The sequence below is a fragment of the Balearica regulorum genome, chromosome 1, assembly GCF_011004875.1.
Source record: "Balearica regulorum gibbericeps isolate bBalReg1 chromosome 1, bBalReg1.pri, whole genome shotgun sequence".
NCBI classification, from domain to species: domain Eukaryota; kingdom Metazoa; phylum Chordata; class Aves; order Gruiformes; family Gruidae; genus Balearica; species Balearica regulorum.
In genome coordinates, this window is record NC_046184.1 from 210,732,819 (window position 1) to 210,758,729 (window position 25,911).

Here is a 25,911-nt window from a genome sequence, read left to right on the forward strand (position 1 = left end):
CTACTGTAATGGCAACAGACTTTCATGTGGTCTTGACTCTGTTTAAATACTGACAATGATTTTAAGGGACAAGTTCATCCTTGTTCTGCCCTAATAATTTCAACATATTAGCACCTGAGGAATATTTGACTCAGCCCCCTCCCACTTTAAATTCATAGTTTAAGCACAGGCTGACCAGTATTATATGACAAACATAACAGATCAGTTCTTTCCCCGCTATAAAAGAGCCATTAAAAAAAAAACCGAGGATTTAGTTAGTTATTGACAGAATCACTGAGGGGGGGGCAAGAAGTTAAGTGACTTGCTGCAAAATGAAATTATGGAAACTAGAGAGTCAATCAAAACATTGCCTTAGGTCATCTCGTCTGTCCTCCAGCCAAAGCAGGGCTGTTGCTGAGCATCACTCCTCCAAGCCCTCTCCAACTGGGTTGATGTTTTCGGTGTCGGAAACCCATCCATAATACAGAAGTTTATTTCATTGTCTTCTAAATCTCCCGCTCCGAAGCCTTGTAAGCAGCCATCCAAGCTTCCTTGTTCAAACAGCCTCATCACTGCAAGGTGTGCCCACCTTGTGCTACTTTCTGCACTCCTGCCATGCCAGCCACACTCTTGCAATGAATCCCTCAAACTTTCGTGCTGCCTGGGTGGTTATTTGGCAATACGAACAAACTAGCCCCTAGCATATTCCCCACTCCTCTTTCTGTACCTGCCAAGAGCAAGGCTTGCACTCAAACTGTTGGCCTTGCCCTATTAAAAAAAAAAAAAGTAATATGTCTTAAAATTAGAAAAGGAATTTATCTAATACCCAGCCATTATTATTTCTTGTTTGGCTATATTTTATGTAAAAATAAGAAAATGTCAACAACCCCATACCCCACCCACAAAAAAAACCCAGCTGCAGATACACCCATCTGGGATGTACCACAAAACTTAAAGCAAGCACCTCAATTTGCCAATTGATGGACGCCAGCTTGGCTGTCACAGCGAGGACCAAGCCAGGGCAGCTCCAGAGCTAAAACCAGGAGCTCTACAGTTTGCATTAGAGAGCCACAACACTCCAGCTCAGGCTGCGGGCAAAATCTACTACCTGCAGCTGGGCCTGGGAAGATGGGGAGCACACAGCATACATCTGCTAACAGGGAAAAGCTCTTTCATGGGAAGATGACAAATGGAGGTTAAATTTGCTCACAGACACCTTTCTCCCACCCCCCAATGCTCCCCTCCCCGTGCCTGTTTGGGAAGCAACCGCTCAGTTCCTCCCTGAAGAGCCTTCCTCATCCATCCACTTCTCCCTTCAGAACTCCACTTGCTTCACCAGACCCCAACTCCAGGCTATAAAAATCACCATCCTCTCACAGCTCAGCTCTGATGCTGAGAAGAAAGCGAAGCTTAAGAGGCAGCAAGTCTGTCCCAGCTCCCCTCTCATCTTTGGGTCACCCCATACATGAGGTTGGGAGACACCCAAGTGCTCCAGGGCAGCTTGAACCTCTTTCTGCAAGAGTTCTGGGATGGGCAATTTAATACAGCGCAGGGCACGTAGGTGATGCTGATAAAGCCAATTTGCAAAGATGTGATTTCTGGCTTTACTAAGCCACCAATCAATGGTATCAAACTCAATTTGATTAAGAACAGGACTAAAATACATGAAAACTGTATAGAGTACAGCCACAAGACCATCTAGCCCTTGATCCCTTTTCAGAAACTGGACACTAGTAAGGAATTGGGGAAAAAGTAAAAGACCAGAGGAAATATTTAGTGCTGCCTTCCTGGGATATTCTCTCTGTTTCCAGCAATTGGCATCTCGGGACTTCTTGAATCACAGTAAATGCATACATTGCAGGATTAGGACTCAAATTACTCAAGAGGAAGGGGCCCTCATCTGTGCTTTTTTCACAGCAATCACTCATCTATTGAGTGATTTGCAGCTTTTTGTCCATTTTTATGTGTCTAGATTTGTGTTCCTGTAAGGCAAAATTTCATCTTATTAACAGTATGGGTTTCTGAGCTACATTTGTAATCTATTTCTTGCTGTAGTATAACACAGCTTGAAAACGCTAGCATGTGAGACAACATTGTCAGAAGTCTTTCTAAATTCAATAAATCTAATAATTTGGAAAAATAATAAAACAAGCATAAATACCAATACATATTTGTGAAGATAGATATAAAGATGAAAGCAGAATCAAAAAGAAGGACATCACAAAAACTGCATTACTGAAATACAAAACCCCTGGCCATGGTTTCCCTGCTTGTTCTCCCCAGCTTCTGTATCAATATTTCCCAGAACAATTCCCAGGCTACACTTTCAAATTATCACTTCATTTCCAGTGCCTTCTCGCCATAGCTAACAAAAAAATCACTGCTATAAAACTTCTCCTTTTACAGCCAAGACGGGAAACCCTCTATTAGATTACCCGTTCCCTCCCTTGTAAAATAAAGGGGAAAATGCCATTCCAGGAAATCAAAATGTTAAAAAAAGACCAACCAAACAAAGGCAACTCCCGCACACACTGTTGTTCTTCCCCTTTGAATCAGTAACAAAGGGGAAGGAAGGAAAAAACACAGATAAAATAATTGCAAGGAGGAGGTGTGGATGCAGCGTGTTTATCCCACTCGAAGAAGGGAAGCTGGAAAACACCGTGCATTGCATACGGACACCCCAACCACCGCCTCGGTGTTTACACTTTGACCAAAGCAAACAGGGAGTTTCATTGTCCCCACTGCACTCATGTCACCCGTCCCCCAGCGCTGCGATTTCAGGGAGAGTCTGCCAGAGGACACACAGTGCCAGTTACACAAGAGGAGCGCAGAAGCAGATATGCAGCAGAGGGAAAGAAAAAAAAAAAAAAAAATTAAAAATATCAGCTCGGCTGCACACTCTCTTCCTGCTCTCAGAACAGCCTCCAAGTCGGGCTGTGGAGCGGATTAACTTTAAAGGGCACTGAAAGATGCTGACAGATTTGAAGCGAGCAGGACCCCTCTGCGTACATGGATTTCACTGCCACCAGCACAAAATCAGACGCCTGAGGTCCACGAGCAATTACAGCAATGAGGTAGTTGTAAAAGGGGATAAAACCTTCTGCTGTTATACACGAAGGAAAAAATAATCTAGTATCTCGCACTAATATAATTCAAGTAAAGATTTGAACTGCACCTCACAAACAGCAAGGAATGGGGCAACAAATAAAAAAGCCACGCTAAAATGAAGCTCTGCTGGACCACAAAGTTTTTACAAAGTTTAAAATATACACACTTCTTGTATTTACAATAAAAGGGAAAAAGACCCGAGTGAAAGTCTGGCAGTTGAAATAAACCACCAGGCTGTCCAGCCGACAATTTGGAAGACGCAAACTCGTGCTACGACTTGGAAAGGAAACCTGGACCCACTGCCCGCAGCTGGAACTGAGAGCCAGTTTGACTCAAATCTCCTCCATTTCCCCGAACGAGGGTGTCAAAACACAGAAACTACATGACGTAGCATACCGGCACCCCAAAACCCATCCTAGAACAGACTTTGCCTGTTAGACTTTGTAAAATTTTATATTTCTTTTTCCCCCCCTTCCCCCCCGCCCCGAACACCGGGTCTCACAGGCGCTCAGGGACACTTCACGACAGCAATTAAACACCCATCTCATTTTCCGCTGTTATCCAGTACGGAAGGCTAACGGGACAGGGCTCCCCCCTCGGTGTTTGAGATTCCAGACCGCGCTGTTTCGGGGAGCCCGGAGCATCCCGAAGTTGCGGGAGTTTCCCGGAGGCTGCGGGACGCGCAGCGCGGCCGCGGCGGGGACGCACCTGCCCGCCGGGCCCGAAGGACGGGGAGGGGGGTACCCAGCTCCGGGGTATTTCTCTGATTTAAGGGGGGGGGTGGGGTTTTAGGGGGGGTTTCCCCCCCCCCCTTTTTCAGCAATGCCGGGGAAAGGCGGGGCAGCCCCGCTCGGCAGCGCTTCTCCCCGCTGGGGAAGGCACAGTGCGGGGAAACGCATCGGGAGATGGGGGGGTTGGGAGTGGGGTCAAAAGGGGAGGGAAAACACACGCAAAAAAAGAAGAGGAGCGCAGAACTCACCTGGTTTGGGATTTTTCCTCCCTCTCCACAACCATAAAACGAGGCGGGAGCCAGGAGCCGGTCACCGGCGACGGGAGAAGGCTGGCAGCCCCGGGCCGCCCCGCGATGGGGATAGCGGAGCTGGGTGCGGTACAGCCCCCCGCACGCCCGGCGGTAAGTGATGGGCCGCCGCCGGCGCGGTGCAGCCCCCCGGGGATGGCCGCAAGGCAGCCCGCTCGCCCGGGGATGGGTGCTAGCCACCCACCCGCTGCAGGGCAGCTCCCCGGGATGGGCGCAGCGGGGTTGGGCACAAGGCAGCCCCGCTCGGGGATGAGTGCGGAGCCCACCTCTCCGTGCAGCGCAACCCCCCGGGACAGGTGCTGAGCCACCCCCGGGGCAGGACAGGCCCCCCCCCGCCCAGGACGGGTGCAGCGGAGCCCGGTGCAAGGCAACCCCCTTCGGGGACGGGCGCAGAGCCACCCCCGCTGCAGGACAGCTCCCCAGGCTGGTGCAGAAGCTGGGCCGCCCCGGGCCGGTGCTAGGGGGTCAGAGCAGGAGCGGGACCCCCCCGCCGTGGCCGGCGCTGGCAGCGGCAGCGGGAGGCGGCACCGGCGGAGCACAATGAACGGCGACGCGCCCCCGCGGCCCCCCGCTGGGCAATGACATCACCCCTCTCGCCCGCCGGGGCGGGGCCAGCGGCCGCGCCGACGCCTTCCTATTGGCTGACGCCTGCCAGCAGCGGGGACTTCTGGGGCTTGTAGTTCTCTGAGAGGAGCTACGGCGCGGTAGGGCGTAGGGCGAGGACTCGATGTCCCGGCAGGCCCCGCGCTGCGCGGCCGCCATAGGGAGTGGGAGGGGGTTGGAGAAGGAGGTGGCGGCGGCCGCCATGTTGATGGCGTGGGATGCTTTTAGCTCGGGAGGAGCGACCGGGGAACCGGGTTAAGATGTCGGAAAAGGAGGGGGGTGGGAGTCAGGTTTTGGCTCAGGGGGTGAAGCGGGCTTGTGTCAAGGGGGTGAGAGAAAAGGGGGAGGCTGAGGAGTGGCTGAGAGAGAAGGGGGAAGCTGAGGGGGTGCGGCGGGTTGTAGAGGGCCCCGAAGGACATCGCGTAGCGGCCGGTTGTCCCTGGGTGCCCGCCAGCTCTTGGTAGGGCAGTGCCTCTCCGTGGCGGGAGCGAGGTGGGAGTTTGTTCCTGGGGCTCGCCCCCTTTGCGGGGCGCAGGGGGCCGTGCGCCCCTGGCAGCGGGGCCCTGAAGGCGGGCGGGCCGCGGCGGTGCGGGAGCGGTGCCCGCTGAGGTGGGTCCGTGGAAGGAGCTGGGGGGGTAGCGGCTGAGAGGGGCTGCTGGTCACGGTTGTGAGGGCAGGCGGCTGCGGTGCGTGTCGGGGCTGGGACGGTGCTAGGTCTGGAGGGGGAGGCTGCTGTGTGTCGTGCAGAAACCGTGCTGGCTCCGGTGGCCCTTGGGGTTGTCCCCTCCGGGAAGAGGAGCCCCGTGAGGGGGGCTGGAGCTGCTGAGGTGTTTGGCCTTCACCTGGGATGAAGTGCAGACTGTGGTTTAAACAGCACGGCTGAGCCCTTGGCCTGGCCTTGGTGGGGGAGGCCCTCAGCAGGGAGCGGGCTGAAACGTGCCCTTGTCATGCACCAGGTGACAGCCTGTGTTTGCTAATTTGGGGCTCTTTCAAGGATTGTGGCTTCTGTCTGATAACTGCACTAATAGTGTTCAGCTATCATAGATACGTGGCTTGGTGTGACCAGCAGGAGGAGCTTTGCTCTCTCCTAAAGGCAGCTGCCCTCAGTATGCCCATAGAGACATAAATCAACCTTGAAAGAGCAGAGGGAATGTATAAAACGTTGTAAGACCTCTCAGCGTGGTATGGGGAGCAGCCAAGCTACTTTGGTTCCCTGTTTTCTTACTTGTGCTTGCTGTCTAGCGTTGGCATGGCTTAGCCAGCTGACTAGGCACTGTCTGGGTTTCAGCGTACCCTCTGGCTGCTGCATAGGAGGTAGGCTAGATTTTGAGCAGTGGATTGTAGACTTTACTGAACATGATCCCAGCTTGTGCTAGTCTCTGTGTGGGGGAATGGGAAGTGATCCATTTGCCAAATGAGTGATTACTTAAATCTCTGTTAGGCTTAAGGGGACTGGAGGTCCCTGAAATAACACGTCGGATCTTTGCTCAGAATTGGGAGGGTACTGAAAGTATTGCATGGTTTGTGAAATAACACTGTTTCTAGTTACAGCTGATTCCTGTGAAATAAAGTACTTTATTACTTCAGGAAGATACTCCATTGAAAAGAGCGGTGAAGAGTTTCACAGGCTCACTGGAAGTCTTAGCTAAAGTCCAGTAGTGGTATAGCTCAGGAAAAACGGGGTTACACGTTTTTATTTCATACTTTGGCTCCTCCTGGAGGTAAGTACAATGCATTTGCACAGGATATTGCCTCACGATAACTACACAAATAGAGTACTCTGTTTGCCTGAGGATACACTTGAATGGTGGAGGAAGGATGTCATGAGATGTTCTACGATGCAGTTACTTACCCTGAACCTTGCAGCCTTTCAAGATTTGTTGATACTGCAGCAGTGCATGCCATTCTTCTCTTTAAATCCAGCTCCCTCCAGTTAAAGAATCTGAACCAGTTGCTTGCCTTCCTGTAAAATGCTCAGTGTCCTGGGACAGGAGGTGCTTCTCCCTACCCCCAGCTTGTCCAGTTTTGCCATATTCATCACTGAAGAGAAGGGGTGGGAGGAGTGTAATGCTGCTGTAACTTTCAGTAGCAGTTGCATACATCTGAAGAATTCTGAATTACAAGTAGAGCCGCCTTTATTTCTTTTCTACTTCTGATTCTTCTCTACGCAGATACCTTTAGATTAGGTGTGCTGTGGGTGGAAAAAAGGGGCAGTGGCATGATGACTTCTGTCACAGCAGCTGCCTGCTGTAGACTTTCAGCCTATGCTTGTATCTGTGCAGCTGATACCAGGTAATGATGGTAAGTATTGCAGTGGAGTAGTTGGGTGGAGGGGGCTTGCTTGTCTTTTCGATAACTGGAAGAAAACGTGTGTGCGAAATCTTCATCCGAGATAGTCTGCTGACAGTATGCTTTGTTACTTAAACTGGTTTAGAAACAATTGGTTTCCCCTATATTGATTCCTTCTCTTCCTCCCCTTCCCCCTTGTGTCAGTGCCACTCCTCTGAGGAGGAGACAAGGATGCATCCTGCTTTACAGATAACTTTATTTCACTGTTTATACCATGTTTTTTTATCTGAACATGTAGATGGCACTGATGTGTCAGCTAGGAGTTGCTGTAGCATACTGAAATGTAGGAAAAAAGGAATTGATTTCACAAACCGCCCAAACGAATGCCTGATGCAAGAGACAAGTAAAATGGTTTCCTGTGTGTGTATAGGTCACTTTCATCAGTTTGGGGGTGTTGGTACACTTACGTGTATGGATTGTACTCATTGATCACAACTTGTTGGAGATGGTAATGATGAAACCTGTGTTGTGTGTCACAAACTTGGATACTCCATTCACTTGAAAGCGCTAATGTCCAAGTCTCTTCAGACCCGACAGGTCTTAGTTGCAAGATGCACAAGAAGCTTACACCTATTGCAGAAACAGGTGTTGTCTCAACATGTCATATGAAAAGACACAACATGATGACAGAATTCAAAGCCTGCCTTTGGCATTTCTGATGTACGTGGGTATACTCTGGTTTACTGCTGTTAATGGAAACTTACCTCTGTGTTTGTACGGTCCTGAGCCTATGAAGCTGATACATTTTGTGTGTACTTGAACTGCTGTGCTGACATCCTACACTGTGGAAACTGTGGGTTGGCTTTGTTACCGAAGTGCTTTTGGTCACTGTGGGCTCAGGTAAGCAACTACCCGGTGTCCTGCAGACCAGGAGAAGCAGTTGGAAGACCCCACAGGAGGGATGCGGAAGACGAGGATAAGTAGGAATGCGTGATGCCTTTGCTCAAAGAAGCAATTGGTTAAGTTCGTATGTAGAAACCTGGCTTTATATCTCGGCGTGCGTTCTGACAAGCTCTTAATGAAAACTTCAAGGATTTGGAAGCTCTGAATTGAGCCATCACTGGATAGTACACCACCTCTACAGTCTGCATGAGAAATACGTGAATTTATGAGATTAAGTGTACAAATGTGTGATAATGTGATTTTTAAGGTGTCTGATGTTCTGCTGTCACAGTGCCAACATCTGTGTCAGTGCAGCATGGACAAGTGGTAGGATGTGCGGTTGTCTTGGTTCATGCAAATTGTCAGGCCTTACATAATTCTAGTATGCAAATGAGCCGGATGGAAAGATTTTAATTTGCACTCAAAGAGAGCGGAATATGGATTTTAAGAGTGAGTGATAGGATCTCTGCTAGTCTTGGCACGTAAGTTTTGTTTAAAATCCTGTTTTCTTAATTATCCCAGCTATAAAACTTAGTTGTCCACAGCCCCCTTGGAGGAAGGAGGATTGTTGAAGTGTCACTGACCATCTGCTTACTTCAAAGCCTGTGGGGCAAGGGTGTGAATTCTTTCACGTTAAAGGTGATGCTCAGATTCTGGAGGCTGAAGAAGCTGCTGTGTGAAGGTTTTTTGTTCGTAATTGTCTCCTGTGGAGTTACTTCCCAAAGAGTTTCCGGAGCTGCAAGGTGAGAGAGTGAGTTCAGCTGGGTAGAATGGGTGAGTATTTGTATATCATGGTATTGTTTGCAGGTATCTTAATGGTAACAGTACAGAAGAACACATTGCTTTGTCTGTTCTTAAACAGGTAGAGCTTGGAAAAACAGGTAAGAGTGAAGGCTTCTCTGCTTTTTTAAGAGTTCTCCATGAAATTGTGGGGAGACAGCTGTTAAACCAATTTCTGGAAGAACCTAGTATTCCTGGATAGCCAAAAAAATTTCTAAAGCTTCTCTGAAAATAATTGCAGTGACTAATTTTAAAGTGTTTACTTTTTTTTATCTTTCAGCACAAGAAGAGTGTTCCAAGAGCAGTCAAGAACCTCTTTAGGTAGCACGGACATGTTCTTCTGAAACATGGCAGCAGTTCAGTAGCAGTTACACAACAGGAAAGGGTCTGGAGGTCTCTGGGTTTGTAAGAACTGGTTTCTGAAAGAACTCATTTTACTAGAGAGAAAAACTTTCCTCCCCAACTTTTAGCTCCCTTGAATTTAAATGAGAGCTCGTCTAATACTGAAACACGAAAGTACTTGTGCTGTAGATACTAGAGGAGGGGCTGGGAATAGGGGAGTTGAAGTGGTGATCGGGGCACTGTGATGGGCCTTGGAGAAACTGCACAGAGTGTTGAGTACAAGAAACTCCAGTTGTGGGAAACTGCTTTTTGGGCACACACACTAGCAGTGGGGGAAACTAAACAGAGGGGAGGAGTATGTGCTGCTGCTGTTTGTCAGCTATATGTGGATGTATCCGTTAAGGTGCGGTGACACAAGGTGGCCACTGAAAACCATAGGTTTGCAGACCACATTTTGTCTTCAGAGCATATTTGCAACTACCCAGAACCTTCCTCATCAAGTGAGAGTATTCGGATTCAAAAGTAACAGCTTTGCGTGGTGTATCGAACTCCTGTGGAGCTATCTGACTGATGGAGCCCTGTGCTGAACATCACTGGCTTTCCCCACCCGTGGGTTGCTGAAAACTGGCACGCAGAAAACACTGGCAACGGTGGTGCAGATGTGCTTGGTGTGTGCACTGCCCTCTTCAGCGCAACATTTGGTAAAGCCCCGTACTGCAGAGAGCAGGCAGGGGTATAGCACTGAGGTGACAGGAGGTGTGGTGCGACCCCAGTTGCCACTAATCGTGGGCAGGTCTGTTTTTGTGGTGCAGTGGTAAACCTGAGTTGGTAACTGATACTGTGCAGCTGATGCACGTGTGCGTGCCAGACGAGCAGTCTGTGAGCTGGCAAATCCTCAAGCATGCTACTAGTTTTTAGTCCTTTAAAAAAAAAAAAAGGGCGGAGGCAGCAAGGATTTTTTTTTTTTGAAGGGTCACAGAAACTCTACTGAAATTAAAAGCTCACTAAAATATCTTTGTGGAAAGAATACATTTTGGGAAATTGAGGCTGTGACAAAGGTGATGTGAGCCTTCAGTTATGCCGAGCTTCCAGCACTGTTCTGTCCCTGGTTTTGTTTTTGAGGTTTGTAACAAAAAGAACGGAGGGAGAATATGAAAGCCATAACCACAGGTAAACATTTAATGTTAACAGCTGGAATTTAGTGTCAAGTTATGCACCATTATTTATTTTCGAAGAAAGTCCTGCAACTAAACTGGTAATGCGTGGTTATGCATGCTAGTGTTCTCAGGTTCTCCAGCTAGTGGATGCAGTGGTGCAGAATGCTATGTTGCTTTCTGTATTATTTGGCTTGAAAATAGAAGCGTTGGCAGTGTGGCTACCTAAACAGTATTACAGTTGAAGCATTTCTTAATGCACACAAACCATTTCCTTTTGGGTAAGTAGTGCTGCACTGTGAAAAAGCACACAGCTTTGGGGAGAGCATCATTTGATAGCATCTCCTGTGTCAGTGTTCCCTGGCTTTGCTCCTCCTCCTCGCCTTGGATTCTGCTGTTTACCCAAACTTTTAGCCTTTCTGTACATGATCACTGGTTGGCTTTTTTCTACCACCTGATCATTTTTTGTTTTTTTGCTGTTTCTCTGCAAATACCTCTTCCTGGAAAACTCTGAACAACAGTAAGTATCTTCGGTTCCTGGCCAAGTTTCCACTTGCATGAAGTCATTTGCTCCGTTCTGTCAAGTTATTTACATGCAGCGTCCTAAGGCTGTAATTTAGTGGACTGCTAGTAAGCAGCTGACCTTTATGTCTTGGCCCCAGTCCACAAAGGTCAGGTTTACACAGGGCTGCGTCCTCATGATGAATTCAGTGGCTGCTCTTACAGCCCTTGGTTTCCTGTTGCATGACTTTATGAAAAAGATCGTGTCACGCTGCTGTCACAGAGACTTAAAGGACACATTAGGCTTGAGCACTTTACCTACTGAATTGTGTGACCCCCAAATCTCTTCTGATCCTTGCTCTTCTGCACGCACAAGACCTAGGACGCTCAAGGTGAAGAGGAGATGGTTTTTGTGTTTTTGTAGGTTTCATGTGCTGCAATATAGGAGAGGTTTTCAAAACCAGCATAGAGGTTTAAGCTAAACTGTCTTGCTCAAAGTAGAGCTATTGTCTTGTTCTCGGCTTCTGGATTCATGTGTATCAGAGTTGTTTTGTACCCAGTAGAGCCGTTAGGGGCATGCATTCCCAGGAGGTGTATTGCCTCAGCGCTCTGAGCTCTCAGAAAATGCAAATGCATGATGCAGAGGCAGTGGTGGCGTTGCTGGTTTAAAGAGATTGGTGGTGTCTTTTGCCCCTTGCCCCCTGTGCCACAGTACGCCGTTCGCTCTTCTAATTGCCAACGCAACTACCTGGAGCAGCATAGTGAGCTGTCAGTGTCTTCATCAGGGTGTTAGGCATGGTCCCAGCCCTGTGTGTGCTCTTCTGTGACTCAGAGTGGAAGCAGAGGAGGTTTGTAGTTGTGTGGCTTTCTAAAAGCAGGATCAGGTCAGTGAGCTGGTTTAGAGCATTTGCAACGTGGCACTAAAAATAGGTGGCCAGGTGCACAGCAGTAGTCAAGTTCTTGGGCTTGTTGCCAAAGCCTCTGTCTCATTAAGTTGTGCGTCTAAGGATGCAGTTTATTTTGGGGGGGAGGAGCAGCAGCAGTGTGTCCCTTGTGCACGCGGATGCTTTTGTTAACTGTATTTTTCTGCTTTAGGTCTCATGACCCAGCCAGATGTTTTGGTGCACATAGCTGCCTGGCCAGGCAGTGGCAGCTCGAGAAGTCTTGATGTCTATAAGCAGCACTGGTGATTGCTAGGTGTAGTCCAGACAAATCCCAGTGGGAGAAGAGTGCTGGAGTAAGATGTGGAGCAGTTTTCCCCTAAATTTTTTTTAACTGTTGCAGACAGTATTGGTATGTTCTCTTGCAATGGAACTAATTTCTTACACTTACAGAGCTGTATGTTACCCCAGCACACATAGCCAAATATCCCTCCTATATTTAATGGCAGAGTAGATCTGCAAAAACAGATAATTAGGTACTAAAATGTTTCACATGATAGATGAAAAGCCTAATCTCAGTTTTCCATATCAACATTTTTGCAGTGCTCCTTATATGAGTGAACTCAGCTTCACTACCATGAACTCTTACATTGTAAATATGATTTACGGCTTCTGTGCTGATAATGGTGTCGTCCTGTAATGAGGATGATGCGGTGGCAGCTGTTTCAGAGTGACGTGCCATGGCTTCGCTGTACTTGCTCTGCTTTAGCGAATGTCAGCTAAAATAGTAATTGCGTCCCATAAGAGTTAGATTATTGCTGTTGTTAACCTTTCTGGAAAAACAAATGAGGAGAAGTAGAGGCAGATGCAATCCTCACGTGAATTGGCAGGAGGATGCTGCACAGCCAAGGGGTTACTATGTCTCACCGGGGATGAAGGGCAGGCATGCTTTACTAGTTTGTATCGGTGAGATCTGGTTAGCCTCCTGCAAATTCCTGCCCACAGAGAGCTCCTTTCCTCCAGGGTAGATTGTGACTGTAGCTGTCCCAATGCTACCTCCTGGAAATGAGTGGGTGAGGGAAGTTTATTTTTCTAGGTCCAATGAAAATAAATGAATTTGCTTATTCTTCATTATAAACAAATATATTTATAAATTATTTATAAATATTTATAAACATCTTTATAAAAACATACCTGGAAGTATATGTATATATGTATATAAAGTGTATGTATCTACATTTATATACATTATTGTATATAAAATATGTATTATAATTTATAAATTAACAATTTATAAAATGTAAATTAATAAGCCAGGGGAATTATGGAAGAATAGAGGAGCTCTGTGTTGCCAGCAGACTCTTGGGATGGAGTAGCTGTTCCCTCTTGACAGATCGAACGTGACAGTCTGGTCTCCAACAGACACAGTTTGTGTGAATTGTTTTGTTAAAATTTCTATTTGTGTCTGTCCTTTAAACTCTCATCCTTGAGAAGGTTATTTGGCTGTGGATTAACCTTGTCATGAATACCGAGGCACATACCCGCTTCCATGGCCAAGCGCATCACGTGTGGGGTCTCACAAGTTTCTGCCAACACTTAGGCGGAGCGGCTCTCCAGGATGGGTAAGGTTGGTGCCGTTCATACTGAGTGGCATTGCAGCGTCATTCATGTGGGTCTGATGGCATCTCAAATATCCCAACCTTTTGCTACAGTCACTTCTCCATTATCTGAAGGTAAATTGAGGTATAGGTCCTTGGTTTGGAATATGCCTGCCTCCCTGTACTCTTCAGTCACGCTCTCTGGTGCGGGTGGATCTGCTCCTCAGGTACAGTTGATTGGTCAGTCTTGTTCCTCCCAAAGGAAATGCGCACCAGAACTTCCCTTGTGTTGTGGTAGTGCTTTCTGTGCACGGCCTCCAGGCAGTGTTCGCCTCTGTGGGATGTGAAGGGATGGCTACCAGTCTTCCCTGAATTTACTGCTCAGCGGGGATTGCAAGGCATTATTGTGCTTGTGTCCACACGCAAACAGCCTTTGGCTTTGGTCACCGCTTTGCTTCTAGCTAATACATAGGTGTTAAGGGAGGCTTTGTGCCAACACACAGGTTTTCCAAACACTGGGTTATTTCCTTTTCTGTAGTATCTCCCTGTCACCCATACATAGTACATCACACTCAGCATTCAACCTGTAGGTTATTTCTGCATATGTAGGATAATTCTGCATTTGTTCAGCTGTGCAGGGCAGGTGATTCCGGTGGCTGCAGAATTCTGGATATTGCATCCCATCATTATAAAGAAGAAGAAAGAAAGCTTGGAGGAAAGGAGGGTTCTTTCCTTCTTGTCTATTGGGATGTCCTGAACAGGTCCAGAGCTGGTGCAGGCATCTGACCAGATGCTGCTCTCTACCCACCCCTGCCCTGGAGGAGGTACCCCAGGTGGAGGAGGTGAGGGGACACCAGTCTCAAGAGGTGCTATCTTCTGCCTTTGTCCTTTTGTGTCCCCCTTCCTGAAGCTCATTCCCATTCTTGTTTGAGAACAGCTGCTCTAACATGGCCCTTTAGCACAAGAAGTCTTTAGATACAGGAGGTCTGGATGTGTCTTGGTGTGCCATCAGGTGAACTTTTTTTTTATAGCTGACTGTGGCGGGGAAAAAAGCTGTTTGTCCTTGCACAGTTTGTAACAAAGGGGACATTGATGAGGACAAGGTCCAAGAAATACCTTTGTAGAGTCTTGTGTGACCTTTGCTAAATTTGACAAAGCACCTTACATGACTTTGTCTTCTCTTGAGTGGCACCGTGATCAAATGTTCTTCCATGGCTATATCATGGTAATCTTGCATTAGGGATTTGAAATCCTCTGCTAAGAAAGAAGGCCCTGATCAGCTCACAACAGGAAGGTGGCTCTACACTTTTTCCAAGGGCCTTTCAGAGCAGTGTTGATGGGAAGATGATGTCTGACCTGTTTCCTTTTTTTTCAGTAGCTATTTCAGCTAAATAAGTGCCAGAGAATCCCTACATACTCCATGTAACTTACAATCAATGAATTTCTCCATTTTGTACAAATATGACCATTTTTATGCAAAGCATATAAATTACATTTCTTAGTAGGCATTTTTTTCACATTTTATATTACAGCTGCATGCATCCATATTTGATAAGTCAGGAATAGTTGAATAACAAATGTTAACATTGGGTCATAAACCACAAGAGTTACTGAGCTCAAACTTCAGAAGACCTAGATCCTCTTCTGGTACATTCAGTGGGCAAATCATTTACACCTCAGGACCGCGTTTTACACTGGATGACATCTGTGTGACTATCTGGTTGCTGTTACTGTACTTTGGCATCTCTTATCTGTGGGACAAAATCATTCTGGTTCCCATTGAACCTTGGGGGAGATCTAACTACAATTAAAAGGTAGATGAAAAGTAATCTCCATGTGCGTTTTCATATTTTTAACTTTTGCATTAAAAGTAGCACCTTCCTAACCTGCTGACACCTGAGGATAGATTCCTACAGCCATTTGCCTCAGACCGAAGCGCTGTTTTGCAGATACCCAGTCACCACTAAAATACAATAGTGCAAAAACTTGTCAGCAGGCTGAGCAAACTCAGCCCTTCTTACGATGTTACACCTACAGTATTATGTGTGAAAACCTGTGGAAAATTAGTTGATGTTTTAAAGAAGAGATTCAAACACTTAACAGAACCTCTGTAGGGTTCTCCTCCATTTTAATACATTAATATGTGTATATGACTACCACTCCTACTTTAATAAGGATTATCTTGGAAACTATCTGTAGATAAAATCTAACTTCTTGAACCTTCTTGTAATATCGGTTTTAACTATTCATAATCCATTTACATGTCCAGTTTTGTGGCATCACTGAACATGTTCACTTTTCAAAGTCCAAGGCATAAAGTGGCTTTGTGTTATTTCTTTAGAAAACAGTGAAAATCGTAACAGGAACCCTAATTTTTAAAACAGGAACCTTAGATTTGTATTTTATTTTAAATTAAATGCATGCATGTGTTATGCAGTCAATGTTGAGGCAGGGTTTGTGGTTTACTAGCCCATCTGTCTTGCCTACAGAGCAGCAAAGAGAACACAGGTTGCGTTAGCAGCTGTAAATCCTTCTCTTCGTATCTTCTTCCCCCATCGCAGACTCTCCTGGCGACATGGCTGTAAGTTTAAACCTGGGCTGGATGTGCCTGAAAGGGGAGCCAAGGGGAGGGCAGAGTTCCCCATTGCAGAATCCCCGCACCGTGTAATGCTAACGGGCAGAGAGTTGCGCTCCTTCTGTCCCCCAAGCTCCTCACAGCTCGGGTCACACCTCCAACTGAAGTCTTCAGTGTAGCCAAATACTACGTGGTGCTGCAAAATGCATGTCAGAGGTGTTGATCTCTGCTGGCTTTGAAATTGGAGAGGCTGCTCTAACTGCTAGTCCACTGTACTTGTGGGCCTCTACCAGCAGAGGGTGGCTTTAAGACCGTCTATATGTTACTTTAATGTTTAAACACTTTACAGGCTGAGTATTGAGTGTGATGGCCTTAGTGCTTCCTTTTTTCTCCCCTAATTCTCCATTTATCTATAAGAAATTAAGTATTCAAAATATTTTCATTTGAGCTTTTTCTCACTGTTTATTTTGCTTTGATATTCTTCCAGATGAGAATAACCAACCATTGTAATGAAATTTAGGAAGACAGGTTTGAGATAATGTTGCTATTGATTGGGAACTACTTCAGTCTAGGATGAGAGTATTGAAAGAAATAACTCTGAATAAATTGTCAGTGTTTATTAGGGATTGAAACCTAATACACTAACAGTGAATGGAATTAATCTCGCTGAACGTCAGGCACCTAACAGATGCCCAGCCTGTGCTGAGGCTTTCCTTATGCCCTGTGGAGAGGACTGCACACATCCCAAAATTTATTTCAGTACCTCTTACCCTAATTCAGGAATCTAAGTTTGCAGAACACAAGCTAGCAGGAGCCTGATCCCTAACATTATTTGTACATGCATAATTATTCTCCTGTGGAGTCCCACTATGTGTGACAGTTAATGACTAGACAGTTAATTATGTGAGTAACTATTATGCAGGAATGGGCTCAATTCTCATGCTTGTGTTACAGGGAAACTAATTTGTCTCTTGAGGTGTCTGTTCCTTTCTGTTGACTGCAGAGGGAGCAGAGGTTAGAGTAGCTCAAAGTTAGACTTCTAACCTACACATCGAGCTCAGATACAGCTCCCGCACTGTATCTACAGGCTGATGTTACCAATATTGGGTAATACGTAATACTCTGCCTCATCTTTAAAGGTCTGTAGAGACTTAATATGGGTGATTGATTTTACGTGTCAGATTTCACACCCAATGCCATAAAGTGTGACAGTTACTTATGTAATTAGTAGATAGTTATTAACTTTTCTGAAATCAGTGCAATTCCATGTGGGAAAAATTGCACAAGTATAAGGCTGTTGTTCACTGGAGATCTGTTAGGAAGCTGTACATAATAAAGGTAGTAGTGATGATGGAGAATTTATCATGTTCTAATATATAGTGGTTCATATTCTGTACTAGATGTTCTGTTGAGAATTCTCCTACACATATTTAAGTAGTTTTTGAACAAAAATTCAAAAATTTCTGTCCTTGATTTTGGTTTATTTATCACTAAGAAACTATGTTTTCAGAACTGGATTCCTATCTAAAGTTCTCTGATTTCTTTAAAAAAACTTAGTACCAGCAGTCTTAATTTTTAGCTACTGCAGAAGTATAGCACAGATGAGACCTTAGTATCTCCTAAAGCAGGTAACATTCCTCTCTGCAGAAATAGAGCAACCTGGTGACCAACTCAAGCAAAAGGTTGAAGAGGCATCTTCCATAATGCTACATCTTCCATAATGCTACAAACAGCAGACAGCCTCTGGCTTTCCCTCCCACAAAACACAGGCAATTCCACACAGGTTTATAGGATTCGCATCCTCCCCTCCTGCAGGGATCAAACCTTTTGAACTAGTTTCCAAAACCCGTGTCCGTGGTGTGAGAAGGATGCTTGATGTGTTTGAACGCAGAGAAATGCCATGAGAATGATTAACAGATTAGGGGAACAGGGTCAGGAGGATAAGACAAGGTTATTGCAGACATGGGGGTGTATTCATGACACCAGCATATGCTGTGGCTCTTCTGGAACAGTTTCCAGTCTACAGCAGACTGTGGAGCTCTCTGCAGGGTTTCAGTGTGCCCAGCACTTGCGCTCTGCTTGAGGTTAATATGGAAAATCACGTGTGTGATTCCTTGCTGTAATGACCTGTTAGTATGCATATGGGCTTCCAAGTGATGGCAATGACCCATGATTTATGAAATAGCCTCTTCCTGTTTGCAGTGATGCAGTGAAATATTGAGTCATCTCTAACCCTTTAGCCTTCCCTGTACAGGTTCTTTGTTGTTTGCTGCCTGTCCCCTAGGATTTGGATTGATGATACCAGGCAACAGTTTTCACTTGAACTAGTCTCAGTTGTATCAGTTACTGCCCTTTCCTAGGGAAAAGGTTTGAGCTACATCACTGCTGATTTGAACTACAGTAATTTGCTAAAAAGTGAGCTGTGTGTCGTTTGGGTTAAATTAGCAAATTCTTAATTTTGAGGATTAATTACTTGCATTTACTGTATGCCAAGGCACCCGACTCTCCTCCCATAGTGTAATGAGTCTAGGGGCCAAGAAGTTCTGGATTCAGCTGGACAGTAGATATTGCAATGCTCCACCAGATTGCATTTCACTACCTTTTGGAGCGAGCCCCTAATGCCACTGAAATCACAGCAGTATGACATCTGACCCTTCCAGGGCTGAAATCAAGTAGGTGTCTGAAAACAGAACATAAATTCTTTCATCAGGTTTGCACAGTTGGGTACTTCATCCTTTCTCTACAGAATAAAGCAGGGGCTTATGTAAAGCAGGTTGGATGGTCTGTCTTGTTCCTGGTGGCTTATTGTAGTTTAACTTTGACTCTGAAAACACAGCTTCTGGATGAAGAGCTGCACGTTCAGTGGCTACGCTGGCTGATGGGTGTGCTGAAAATAGCTGGAGACCACAGCACTATGTTGTTAATTCCTTTCTGCCAGTGAGACATTCCTGTTCATCTCTTGGGCAGTGTCATAAGTCGCTTATTGGTCTTGCCTGTTGCTGGGCCTAGCTGATACAGTGTGAACTCACGTATAATCTATATGTCAGTTGTATAGCCACCGTGCCTTCCTAAAACCAAGTCTTTTCCAGCTCTTATGCCACAGAAAAAGAGGAAAGAAGATGGAACAAGCAAAATGACATCAATGGGGTAAAAGATCCAACAATTTTCCAGATTTGAAATGCAGTGCCTTGGCATTATGACAACTTACAATTGCTTTGTCAAGACAGAGAATTTTGCAAAATCTTTGATGAGGAAAATACGGATGTGATGTGATGTTTTTTCTTGTGGAATGTTTTCATGGCTATGCTCAGCTTTCCCAGTGGGATCCTACTTTCTTAGAGCAGAGATTTGTCACCACTTACTTATTTGGATGAACTTTCTGCCAAAATCAACAAGGAAGGAATTGATAGGGTGGACTTTAGCAACAGGGAAATTGTGACATGTTTGAAGAGAATCCACACTCGGAGGAAGGGCTACTTCTGTTTCAAAAAGCAGCTTCTGATCAGCAAAGCAGGGTCTACCCTTCCCTGCAGATGTCTTGTCTCTGCCTTGCAGCAGTGCTAAGAAGATGTTTTGTCTTGTGAGAAGCCAAGGGAAAGAGATTTACTATGGTAAGAATATCTCTGTGCATGCTAGTTCAACTCAATAAAATGACGAGTTTAAGTAAGACAAGTGGGACCGTAGCGATTAGAAGTCTGCAGTTATTACAGGGTCTGTTTTTCAAATGAATTAACATATGCCGCAGCTTCTAAGATGAAGGAAGTGCATATCGGTACAATGGCACATGAAAATACCACTCACTGCCCTTCTGCTGACTGGTTGTGTGTGGCTTGGGCCAGACATGTCAGTCTTCCAAGACAAATCAATGGTGCAAAACCTGAGTGTATGAAAAAAGCCTTTTTTTTTTTTTTTAAATACACAGAGATCAATCTTCAAGCAGTGGACATGCGAAGCACTGCACAGAGCAATTGTATCTTTCGGAAATCTAACTGAGAACACAAGTAGCCAGGAGTCCAAGCAGTGACTTAAAGCAGTGATGATGCCATTTCTCTCCTTCTCCTCACTCTTCCCTGAAACACTGCAACCAAAATTAGTAGCACACCATGTCCTCCCGAGCCTGAATATTCACTCACACATGAAGAGAAGAACATGGGAGGTTTTTAAAAGCCCCTTGATAACTGGAACAAGAAAACTTTGTTTAGCTACGAGTGGAATATCCTCTTATAAAATGCCAAACAGTCTTGTGGTTTTTACATCAAAAGCTAATAAGATGAGCTATGAGCTCTTATTATTTCTTCTGTTCCTTCACAGTAAAAATCTGGAGGTCTTTAAAAATGCTGAGATCATGACAGTGATTGACAAGAAAAGAAGGGATGTAAGGAGTTACTGTGCTGAAGAAGTTTTAATTATTTTTATAAAATAAAATTGATACTGATGTAGGTCTTGCATTTGCAATTTCAGCTAGAAGCTGAGGTTAAGTTTTCTCAAGCAAGACCCTTGCACGCTCTGCCTTTCACCCTTATGGAAGAACACCTTATTTGGTAAAATCCCAGAGTGACTTTAAGGAGAGAGATCCTAAGAAATCAAACAGCTGCTTGAACTTTTTATTTTTTTCTCAGTGAAAGCAAGTCTTATTTTTAGTGCGTGTGCACTGCATGTGTGAGGCTGCTTCCATCATTTTTATTACTGGATCTGTGTACCAGTTGGTCCCCAAGCATACGGGTTTGGTTCCACTTAGGTGTGGGCATGCAACCACGTCTCCATTAATTTTATTCAGTATCTGTGGTATGGAGTTCATACAAATTTTATAACAGCCGGTAACTGGTATCTGGTCTGACATAAAGCGACAATGGCACAGACAGACAGTAGCTGTAATTAAGTGTGTCAGTACAAAATTAACAAAACTTTTAAATAAATTTTAACTGACAGTATGAGCAAAAGCTGGATCTGCACCTTGGATGGCGGGTTATCTGGCGGGATAGCGAGGACCCTAATGTTGGATTTATTGTGTCATTAAGCCACAGTCAGAGAGGAGGAGGGTGAGCTGTATCTTTTAGGGTTGCTAAAAATGGAAAGCACTCTGTCACTGGCATGTTCTTCTCTGAAAAAGCTAGTGCTATTTGAAAACTGCTGCTGGAGATGATTCAACTGTCATCTATCTACGTGTTAGATCTTCAAAAAGGTTCTGTGTTATTGCATAGTGATGGCAAAGAACAACATCAAACTGCTAACATGTATTAACAGGGAGATTTAAAGAAGACGGGGCACAGGCATTTGTGTAACTGCTTTGCTGAGCTGAGCACAGGTACAGTTCTTGTCTGCTTGGATCATTTAATTGGCCAAAGACCAAAATATACACCTAATATTCAACAGCCACCTATACCCAGTAATGACAGGGTCCTCCAGTGACATGTTAACTATATGAATAAACTATTGGTGAAACAGTAGCTGAGTTTCTCTGGTTAAAAGAAAACTAGACCTTCATTAGATTCTAAGATAAGGTTAAAAAAATCATTTCTTTCATTATGCGATCTGGTTATTTGCTGTGTTAACATGGTGACTGGATAAATTGAATCTGCTAATTGATTGACTTAACTGAAATTGCAGCCTAAATCTTATAAAATGTAGAGCATCGCTTTGTTTTTAATGAGTTTGGTGAAATTGTAAGTCAGGTAAGCGATGTGCTTTGTGAGCTTCATGTTTGTGCATTCACCCTTTCTAAGCAGCCCATACATGGGACAAAAGATCTGTTTACTTCATCAAACTGCAACCTGGGTCACAAACTCTGAAGGCACACAGAAGCTCTGGTGTGAAGTCACCAGCCTCTTGCCTCTCCAAAGCGACTACCTACATCCTTACATTACACAGGCTGTACATCCCTGATAAGAATGACCATGACAGTTATCTATCTTGCAATACTGAGAATGTAGCTGTTTATAAATTATAAATATACTTAAGCAGTACATATTTGCTAGCGTGACTTCATTCACCTGCGTAAGTCAACAGAAGACATGCAATTGCCAAATACATTCACCTATAATGAACTCCTACCTAGATACACAGCCAGCTGGAAACCAGACACAGTAGGCAATCATGCAGAGCATCTAACCGACCGCTGCAGGGCCACACAGCCACAGCCACCGGGCCCCCTCTTTCAGCCTGCGGGGGTAGCACCCCTTCGCTTTATTTTTACCATGTATCGTGTTCCCCGGAACATTGTATATAACAACACACACAGGGCGGTGTTTGGCACCAGGGAGGAAGGCTGCCTCTGTCTTCTCTTGCATGCTGCGGCCATGGTTGGATGTGTGGAAGGGGAAGAGATGCTTTGGCGCAGTTAAGCACAATGAGTTGGGTGAACCACTTGAAGAACAGGATGGGACAAAGAAGCATGTGAAAGAAAGGACCTGCTGAAACTTTCTGTTCTGCTTCACTTGAAGTGTTCTCTATTTTTTTTAAAAGTATTCCATTATGTTTTAACAAAATCTGATTTCTGAAGTTAAGAGCTTTGTGGTTTTGGACATTGGTTTCAAGGGAAAACTGGAGATAGGTCTGCCTCAAAGATCTGCTGACTCCACCAGGGTGCTAGTATCATTATATATGTTTATTGTCTCTAAAACAAGGAGGTGCTTGCCTTTAGGTGTCTTGCAGAATTATAACGTGAATTCCTTAGTTAATTGTGAAAAAACTGTGTTCCCCTGCCCTGTCTTTAGTGTACTGCTTTGCACACTTCCAAGGGAAGAGTAAGTTGCAGAACACGGTGATTTGAATTTAAACCCATTGCTAAACTTTGGCCGGGAAGCATCGAGTTGTTCTGATCATTCACATTTACACAGGCTGAGTACAGAGGTAAAGAGCAATAAAAGGGCAAGGCAAAGGAGAAAGACTCATAAAGCATCTCATGAGAGCTAACTTGAACTATATTAATCAGTCTGATTTTTGCCCTTTTAAATGCTTTTGTCTTTGCAGTTTGCAGCATGGGGGCCTTTATAATGGATGCAGAGCTTGAACAAAGCATATTTGTGCCCTTCTACATATTTATGTGCTAGTGTCATTTTTGCAGTGTTTCACATAGGGTGAGTGAAACAAACCTGTGTACTTCCTTATTCCTGTGATGGAAGTAACCGGGGGGCAAAAGGACAAAAGGAGAAGCCAGAATTTCTGCTAACAGGAAGAAAAAGCAGACAGAATTTAAAAAGATTTTATTTGAGCAACATACTTATGTGCCTGCTCGCTGCTGAGTTCTGCTGCAGTTCACTGTCTCGTCAGGGTGTATATATTTGGGTTATAGAATCATGGAGTGGTCTGGGTTGGAAGGGACCTCAAAGATCATCTAGTTCCAACCCCCCTGCCATGGGCAGGGACACCCTCCACTAGACCACGTTGCCCAAAGCCCTACCCAACCTGGCCTTCAACACTGCCAGGGATGGGGCATCCACAGCTTCTCTGGGTAACCTGTGCCAGTGTCTCACCACCCTCACAGGGAAGAATTTCTTCCTAATATCTCATCTAAATCTACCCTCTTTTAGTTTAAGTCCATTACCCCTTGTCCTGTCGCTACATGTATTAACTTGGTGGCCGAATAATTTCAATCTGCTAATTTCTTAACTGAAATTGCAGCCTAAATCATATAAAAAAAACCCTCTCTATATATATAGATTATCGAGGGTCAGTTTTATTATGGGGCTAGATTCCATTTCCTTTTGCAGCCCTGAAATGGTTAATTAGACACAGAAATACACGACTTTCACCCTTTGTTTACATATGTTTAAAATCATGCCAAGCTACCCAAACACGGTATTGTCTCATATAAACCCAACTCAAAGCAAGAACTGATCATGACCAGGCTAGTAACCTGTCCCAGTCCCACTTGGCACATCTCCAAATGCTGATTCTCACAGTATATCCCAATATACCAGCTGCTCCCAATGTAAAGGGAACAGTTTAGTAATTCGTTATGGATAGTTTATGATTGACAATATTTACTGTAAGTACTTTTTTGATAAACACAGTGCTGCAAACAGGGAAATTAGGCAGCCGTATGTTCCTACAACGTGCAGATAAACTGTAGTTGGAGTTTTTTCCCTGCTAGCAACTTAGGCAAATGGATTGTAAAAGCACTTGGGAATTAGCCGAGGCCTTTTATGATGGTCTTGAAGAAGAACATGATGAGTACTTCTTTAAACATCCCCGCTTAGGTCAGCCGGGGAATTGTTTTACTGTAGTGTCTATGGAGTCCTTAAAAAGATTACATTTCGGTTTGGCGTTACTGGGGCTCAGCTGGAAAGGCTGAGCTTTAGGCAGCCCCAGGATGTGAAGAAGTCATTGTGCTTTTATCATTTTGTCTGGCAGCTGCGGAGAGCGGGCTGTCAGGCATAGATCTGCTGCAGGGCCCCTCTTTCAAGGCCATATTCTCTGTCCCTTCTGTGTGCCCTACACCCACATGCCACCGTTGCACTAATGTGATGAGTGGGATTTACTCGGAGCACAGATAAAGGAAGTGCTGGTTCACCTGGCCCTTGTGCAGGAGCCCTCAGGCAGGGTCTGGGAGGGGCATGGCTTCACATGCCCCATCCTACCCGCCCCCAGGCACTTTCCACCCCAAAACCTTTGCAGCATAGCCAGAGGAGCTTTCCTTTTCATATATGGAAACAATTACTCTGCTACAACCAAAATAGGATAGTTTTTCCAAGACCTGTGGATGGTGGCATGTGTATGCAACTACAAAGCTTTGGGGATCCTCTGGAGATGGATGCAGGCAGAGCATTCCAGCTTGGAAATCCTTAAGAGCAGCGTAAAAGACGTATAATCGTGTCCTTCTGCTTGTTCTGGCCCTGTATGAGATGAAGCTATGTGTCATATGCTTCATATTAAATGGACTAAACAGGTCACTTGGTTTCTCTTTAATTCTTTTAATCTTCTTAGAAGATACAAAATAGGCTTAAGTCAGAAACTGTTCCTTAATGTAAAGGGTTGAGGGCGGCAGTTGGTCGCTTGGCTGGTGTGTGATGATGACAGCTGTCCCCTAGAAAGATTGGGTTTGCAGAGCGCTGATACTACTCTACCAAGCAGGTTTATGCCTCCTTACTCAATATCCGTGAAGATTCCTAGGAGATAATTAAAATCATAGCAGTAGGAAGAGTCAGACTGTAGTTAAACCTTCCAGCCCACACACAGTAACAGGAAAATCCTGTTTGAAGAATCAGGGAAGAGCCTATTCCGGATAATAAGAGATAATGTGCTGATAATGCTGCAGTCCCCCCACCCTCTATATGGTTACTCTGGTGTAAGTGGCCGCAGAGTCCAGCCCACTGTGGTTTGATATTTTTTAATATTTTTTTTATAGGAGGGCTGTCCAGGGTGGAATAAGGAGAGATGGGTTTCTTGGAAGCATTTCTGCAGTTAAGCTAGCAACGATTTTATTTAATGACCACACAAGCTCAGGTCACTGCAAAAATAATTGTTTTCTGACCCATGCACGGGTTTTCTTGTTGAGACTGAAAATTAGAGAGAGGAGAGATGTGTTGGTAGGGAGATGACTAGCAGTGCAAGCTATCTGGCATGGGAGTGGGAAAGAGAAGGGGCCTGGTTTAGCCCCTATGCAAGGTCCCGTGAGCGTCAGCGTTGCTGGAACACAGCTGTGTTAAGTAAGTAAGGATGAAAACACCATCCTGAGACTGATTTGCTCTTCTCAAAAGAAATGCTGGAAACCTTTTGCAATACAGTACACGCAAAAAGATTATTTTCACCTCAATGAGAAGCTATCGTTGGTCTAGTAGCGTAGACTGAACCCCAAAAACTGCCACTTCCAGGCAAGTGAGAAGAGATTTTTAGCCAAGACTCACAACATTTCTTCCCAGAAAAATACCCCGAGGAGCAGTATCAAATTCAATTCATGGAGCTTCCTTCTAATCTAACTGAAGAGCTAGAAAGAAAGAACACCACCCACCTTATCTACTGACTTGGGGAAAGCTACTTTGCATCTCACTGTCAAACCATGCATTTTCTGATGGACAGTGTGCTTTTGTTGAAAGAAAATCTGGAACTTTGCTTTTAATTAAAAAAAAAACCAACACAAATAGATTTTTTTAAGATCTCTCGTAAATCTTTGCCAAAATTT

At 45.0% G+C, this 25,911-nt stretch overlaps 1 protein-coding gene and 1 long non-coding RNA gene across 2 annotated transcripts in view; one reads left to right on the forward strand and one right to left on the reverse strand.

Annotated features, from left to right (window-relative positions):
* The window catches only part of RAB30 (RAB30, member RAS oncogene family), a 51,773-nt gene extending 47,063 nt beyond the window's left edge, over window positions 1–4,710 (reverse strand). Inside the window, exon 1 of the mRNA XM_075742420.1 lies at window positions 4,067–4,710. The gene's annotated coding sequence lies outside the window, so the exon portion shown is untranslated. The remainder of the gene's footprint in view (window positions 1–4,066) is intronic.
* A 312-nt stretch (window positions 4,711–5,022) lies between these two features.
* LOC142599940 (uncharacterized) lies at window positions 5,023–24,682 on the forward strand. Its single transcript, XR_012833439.1, has 2 exons — window positions 5,023–8,734; window positions 9,021–24,682. It is a non-coding gene; the product is annotated as an uncharacterized LOC142599940 (long non-coding RNA).
* The last annotated feature ends 1,229 nt before the right edge of the window (window positions 24,683–25,911 follow it).